The sequence below is a fragment of the Clarias gariepinus genome, chromosome 8 (assembly GCF_024256425.1).
Source record: "Clarias gariepinus isolate MV-2021 ecotype Netherlands chromosome 8, CGAR_prim_01v2, whole genome shotgun sequence".
Taxonomy (NCBI): domain Eukaryota; kingdom Metazoa; phylum Chordata; class Actinopteri; order Siluriformes; family Clariidae; genus Clarias; species Clarias gariepinus.
In genome coordinates, this window is record NC_071107.1 from 16,154,004 (window position 1) to 16,161,232 (window position 7,229).

Consider the following 7,229-nt stretch of genomic DNA (forward strand, 5'->3'; position numbering starts at 1 on the left):
GCAGTATGTAGTGTTTCAGCTCACAGCAATTCTTTTAACCAGCCATGTTGGAGGACATATCCCATGGTTGTGGGAAAACTGTGTTTCAATATGGTCAAATTATTGGCCTGCATCAAGCAAAGAGAACAACTAGGTCAGCAATTTCATGTGGCAATATGATAAAGTCAGTTTACCTGCTGAAGGCACTAAATAATAAAGTTCTATCATAAATGTTTCCCCCCCCCTAGTGACAGGTGCATGTTCAAGTATGACAATGACAAAATTAATTAAGCTCAGATTGTGTAACAGTGGTTCTGAAAACATGAGTAATCATTTTCACACATGAAGTGGCCACATGAGATGAAACAGTGTCATTGCAAGTTCATTCTGTAATCCAGGTTAAAGGCAGTCCAATTAAATATTAGACTGTGCAATATTTTTTGCCAGGTAGTGACAGGTACTGTAGTATCCAGACACTGAATTGCATAAATAGTGTCTTGCAGTACCAATTGCTGGAAAAAAGCTTTATTTATTCATATTTTTAAAATAACCATTCACCTTATTAGAGATCTACAGCAAAACATAGATTTATGTAAAGCTGCTTTGTCTTAATGTCTAATGCACTACAGAAATCAAATCGAATTAAATTAAGTAATAAAAGTGCACAATTCTGTATGGCTCTCCAAAGACTAAAGAGAGGACATTCATTATTCCTATCACTTATGGGCAACCTACAATACCTACCCCAGCCTTTCTGTATTCCCATTGTTCACATAAGGATTTAATAATAGAGTAGAGCACAAAGTTGATATTATTTAAACCCTGTCTGACATGCCAAAGTTACCAATCCTGTTGTATACAGAGAGGAGAACACTGAGCTGTTTGGATAGAGCAAAGATCACATGTTGTCTAAGTCTAAAAATGAAACAATGCAGAGCAATGTTGATGGCATGTTAACAATGCACAAATCTGCTGTTTTTATGTTGTCCTCCTTTCAGTTATGGCTATATAAAACGTTATCATTGGCGATGCTGATTTTAAAAAAATAGACATCTACATTTAGATTTATTTTTTCATCTGTAATTTCAAATGTAACACTATATAGACATTTAAGCAGTTACCTTTAATCCCCACAATGATGCCTCTGTGTAATACTACAAATCACCTCTAGAGGGTAGTAGTTCTCCTGTAATGAAACCATGGCTTGTTAAATTCATATTTTGACCCACTCCCTCTTATGCATCAAGCTGTTTGATCATCAAGCAGTAGCAGATGGGTCATTATCTCAATGTTTATGACAAACTATGTGGAGTCAAGCCTTCCATACAGCCAGAAAATACCACCATGCCAGAATTCCCTCTGCTTAAACAGGAACACTGTTATATACTGTTTTATATATATGATGATGAGATTACAGCACCCAAGGCTCATCTATGCCTGTGTGGACCAAAGGGCAGCCTGTTTGGTCTGATCCCACAGTCAATGTAGTGCAAATTGCTGAAAAAAGCAATTATGCTGGCCATGATAAAAAGGTATTAGAACACCCAGTGCATCAGCAAGCAAAGAGTTTTATGGTTGTTCATCCAGCTTCCAAATTCCCCAGATCTCAATCTGAGCGAGCATCCATGGACCGCACCACACAAACAAGTCTGATCCATGGAGACCCGACCCCTCAACACAATGATCTGCTGCTAACATCTTGAAACCACACACAGCACACCCCATTATATGATCTTTTCAAGTCATGCCCAAAGGGGCCAGACCTGGCCCAACAGCAACCCAAACCCTTTGTAGTGTTAATGTTATGGCTAAATACAAGACAGATTAATATATTTTGAGGCTAATAATATCATTAACTTTGGCATTCTGTCTGAAATTGGCATTATGGAAAAAATCTGTTTGAGTGCCATGAAAATGATATACTTTATATATATGTTCACATATATAATCACATGAATCCCCTGAATATGGGATGTTAATGACTACATTAATAGTTTAGTTGTTTTCTATGGCTACCCAATGTAATATTATTAGTGGGTATGATCAGGTTTACATTGAATGCCCTTCCTGACACAACCCTCCCATTTTATCCAGGATTGGAACCAGCACTGCATCCAGTGCTTGGGAATTTAACCAAGCCCATCCACATGACAGGTGAGAAGCCTACCAATGAGACGTAGGGTAGTAGCATAGGTATGGAATAACAAAAAGCTTAGACGAGATTGTTGTTACCTTGCTTTAAGGTATACATACATACATACAATGATCAGCTTGACAATAAAACAATGCATAAGCTTTTTGTTATTCCATACCTATGCTACTACCCTACTTCCTTTTGTCTTAACCACTCACACAGCTATTTAGTTTACACCCCAACACATGCACTTGTAGCCCTGAAGTCAAGAGTATTTTATCAGTCTATTACAGCGGCTCCGGCTTCATTAATATCACATCTATCTTAAAAATGCCAAACTGCCTAATGCCTAGTGTCCACACAGCAGACTTTATACCATGTTCCTCTCTTCCAAGCCTTTTTTATTCCATGTGTTCACACTTGCCCATCCATCTCTATAGAATAAATAAAGTTGTAATAACGGTTCAAACAATACACACTGATGCGATCAATAAATCTTACAACTCTTATTTGTTACTCATTTATACAGCATAAACTTTTTGAGCATAAACATTTAGAGGTTACTCTTTGCATTTCCAACTTTTGTTTGCAGTATAGCATCATGTCCTGACAGTGCCTGCAGAGAAATATTTTAACATGCATCTCGAGCATAACATGAGGCAGTGTTGAGCCGGGGTCCGATAAGAGTTATGGAGAGTGCACTGGGACAACATTATTAACCTGCTGGAATGGTACCAGAATATGAATTCTGTCCTTAGCAATGCTGTGTCTTTGTTATTTGTATTCGACCCAACATCCTGTTATTTCTGACACACACACATACACACACACAAATACACACACACACACACACACACAGACACACACACACACACACCATTTTGAGCATGTGCCTGGCTGTTGTGACTGTGTAACACTGTGGCTTCTGCTAGACCATGGCTGTTAGTTGACATCCTATGGAGCGCCATGTGCAGGGACATCACATGCTTTACTCCCAGCACATGGAAACAGCCAATAGACTGCCTCCCTGCTTCTCCTTCAGCTGTCTGTCGTATGCTCTGTCTAGTGAGCATGATGCACAGGGGACAGGAGTGTTCATGATAATAACCTGCAAAAAAAAAAGAAGAAAAAAAGGACAACAAAAGCAAATTGGCTCATGTGCAGGAGTGCAGATTTAAGTAACAGTGCTAGAAATCGCACACAACAAGTCAGTCATTAAAATATGCCGGCATTAGCATTCTAAAAAAATATATCACACACCCACACTTAATATGCTACACAGGCGAATGCCTGAAAGAAAGGTAAACAAGGGAACCGACACTTTAAATGATCATCTACAGCCATATGTTTTTATGGATGGCCCCATAAGGCCTGGATGCTCTTTCCAATGCAGCATTTTTTTTTTTTTATTAAAGCTCTCCAGCTGCACATCTAACATCTGCGCCCATAAGAGCAGCAAAGGCTACAAAAACCGTCCATTCATATTTTATTGCCCATTTTGCCGGCCATCCATAATTCAGCAAGGAGCATACTTAACAGCTCCTCACTTGGGGAATGGTCCAATTATACGGTGTGTCTAAGGAAAGACTGATTTGGGTTCGCTGTGGTGTTTGTTCATATATGTGGTACATGCCACATTAATAACGTTATAAATGTAACAAGCTGCCAGCCGATGCTGAATGTTTGGAAGTGGGCTTAATTACCAGCATTGAGCTAACGCCCCATCAAGAGCGCCTGCAAATAACCTCCATCCACAGAGGAACGTTCTGGCGATAGGAACGCTAAAGAGTAATGCGAGAAATTATGGCAAGTGAAATGGATAATGATGAGCTTTTTGGTGTCTGCCTATTTTCAGAGTCTGTTAAAGGCTTTTTAGTCATTATGTGTAAGCTATTTTTACACACTCTGGAGGAAGCTGTGCGTGGAGGATATAACAATTACATTAATTTAAGAGTCCTTTTAGTGGGAACTGCAGAAGGCTCAGTGTTTCATAATCACGTGATACTAAGACAGAAGAAGAAAGATAGAACAGATATCAGATCCCATGCCAAGGATTCAAGATTGTTTCATCGTAATTGATCTTACTGACGTAAATGCATTTTTTAAACGCTTTCTCTTATAATCCAAGTAATGCTGTTGCATCATGCACAATGTGATGATTTAAAAAGAAAGAAAGAAAAAAAGACATTAATTTGCATGCCTTTTCAGAAAACACTTAGGGTATTAATCTACTATCTCAGTATTTTATTATCCAATGATTTAATCGTTAATAAAAGAGATACTTCATGTTTGTTGGAGAAAAAGAGAGAGAGAGAAGGGGTCTATTAGTCATATCCTGCTTTACACTGATGAGACCAAGCGCCTAATGAGTTTCCTTTTCCCAAGGAGAACAGCAGAACCAAGGGCACAGACATTTATCAGCTTTAGGGACACGGAGTCAGGAAGCTGTGTGAACAGACGGACAGTGCTGATCAGCAGGGACAGAGTGATAACAAGCCTAATGCTCTAAGCTTACTATAGCCAGCCCCTGGTCCCCGTGAGCCAACATGCACCACAGAGACTGGCCTAATTGATCGGCCTGCCACTGCTTTTTATTGCTAACAACAATTGTCATGCTAACAAATTAGATTGTTGTGAGATGAGCCCAATTAATTGTGATGTGCATGTGGCATGCCAAGTCTCTGGTGCCAAAAGTAATTGCAACCCGTTTTTGTTTCCAGGTAGTGTATTGAGATGCCTGTCTGTCTTTTTTTTTTTTTTTTAAATAAATACTTTCTTTTTTGTCTGTCTTTTTTTTTTTTTATAAATACTTTTCTTTTATACACTAGAGTATCTAACGATTACTGCTCATTTCTGTAACTATTCAATCAGCCAATCATGTGGCAGCACAACAAGTCAAGAACATCAGTTAATGTTCACCTTATGCATGAGAATGAGGGGGGTGATGTCAGTCATCATGTTGTCCTTCCACAGTCTTCAACTGTCCAGTTTTGTCCAGTGTAGCCTCAGATTTGGATGACAAGTGGACCCTGATGTGGTCTTCTGCTGTTGGAGTCAATTTGCCTTGAAGATGCTTTTCTTCACCACAGTCTGTAAAAGCAGCTATGTGGTTAGAGAGACAAAGTATATTGCCTTGCATTTCTAAAGGCAGACTTCATTAATGATGCACTCTCTCTCTCTCTCTCTCTCTTGCACATGCCCATGGCGGACTAATATAATCTCACCACAAATTCATTAAGTATGAAACTGGTCTTTTATAGCTTTTGTGGCCCAAAGCCAGATGTATGAACACGTGCTGTTTCATGAGAATCATCTACAACCAAAGATACACAGACTGCCAACACATGATTCATTACACATGGAGTGCAGTGATTCACTGGAACCACGATGGAATTACTATGCGAGATGCATCCTAAAGGATATGGCAGATAATTGGTCAAATCAAACACAGAGAGTAACCTGGCATCACTGCTGCTAATACATGTTTATGTGGATCTCATATCTCTAGGGTAGGTAAGGGTTTTAGAAACATCATTATGCTGTAGTGGTGCAGTCTTAATATGCATCAGCTCTCATGTCACATCCTTTCTCCTCTGTTTACCAGAGTGTGTGTGCTGTGAAAGACACTTACTTTTGTTATGCAAATCAATCTCGTAGCAGATATCATGCCAGAGACTCAAGGTTGTTTCAACACAATTGAACTTATAGCTGTTCTGGAAATCCATGTTACTGTGTTGTAGAAATATTTTCCGATATTAACGTAGCATCTAATTTATTGCTGTGTCTTGAGGGGGGTGTCTCGTGTATTAAATTCATTTTCCCGAAATTCTTCAGTAGATCAATTTCGTGAAATCTTTGGACGTTCTCTGAAGCAAGCTCTGCAATTTTACTGGATTGGAGACAAGAGCTAATATTTGATGAATATTATTTGTTTTGCAGCTCAAACAAATTTTTTTTTTTACTTTTAAACAGATATTGTGGTAAAAATTTAAGCAGCACTACTATTAATAAACAGCAGGTTGATAAGCTATGAATGCTTCTCCCTGAAATTAAATCAGACCGGAACCAAGAATTGAAACAAATTGCAAACGACTATAATTAGTTTAAAGCGAGTCCTATAGCATTACCTTGCCACAGCCTGCGAGATAGAAACCCAATCTAGTAAACTGTAAACCTGTTTCGATTGGGTTACATTAGAAAAGCCATTTCTATGCAAATGGTGTTGACATGCATGGTCTATATTTCCCATTCGTTATGAGGATCTAAATTGCTTTGCCACACACTTATTGAATTGAGATCTAAATTATCACTTAATCTACTTGAGCTGTGATCTATTTTCATGGGGCAGTGCTTTAATTTGTTGTTATTGCACATTGGATGCTTGACTTGCAGTATTGAAGAAATATTTCTCCATCAATACACTGCTTTATTCAGGCTCCTCCCTATCCCTTCACTCTTCATCTCGTCCCTTCCTCCATCTTTCAGAAACATTACACTCCAATTCCTCCTCTGCTGTCAACATGGATGGAGGGATAGACTGTAAAAAGAAAATACTATTGCGTTTTTTTTTTTTCTCGCTGGTGAATTATGATTCAGATGTGGCCGTGGAAGACATCCTTCTTATTCCATCAGCTTCTTCCTTCCTATTTCACACCAGTCAATCCAAGTGACACTAATTTCACGCCACAAATGAACGCTATCTAAAGCTTTCTGTGTCTTTCTACAAGCTTCATTCGTCAGCTTCTGTTCTTTTCCTCTAGTTTTCTTTCATTTCATTCTAGGTGACAGAGCTGTCACATTTTCACCATCTTGAATAAAAGAGTCTCCACAATAAGACAGTGGCCTGTGACAGCAGCCTCCATCCTTCCCTCTCTCTCCCTCCACTTGATTGACATTTTCCAAGCTGACAGTGGCTTGTGTATCAAGGGAAAAGGGGCAAGACTAGATGTCACAACAGGTAGCTGTCACAGGACTCAAGAAGGAGATATCGTCAGAGGCAGCGGTGTCGACGTGAACAACCTATTGCTCTAGGATAAATATACTGGCCGTTTCAGCCACATCATCTGCCTGAAACATTATGAACAACTTAATGAATACATTTCTTCTCACTTGATGT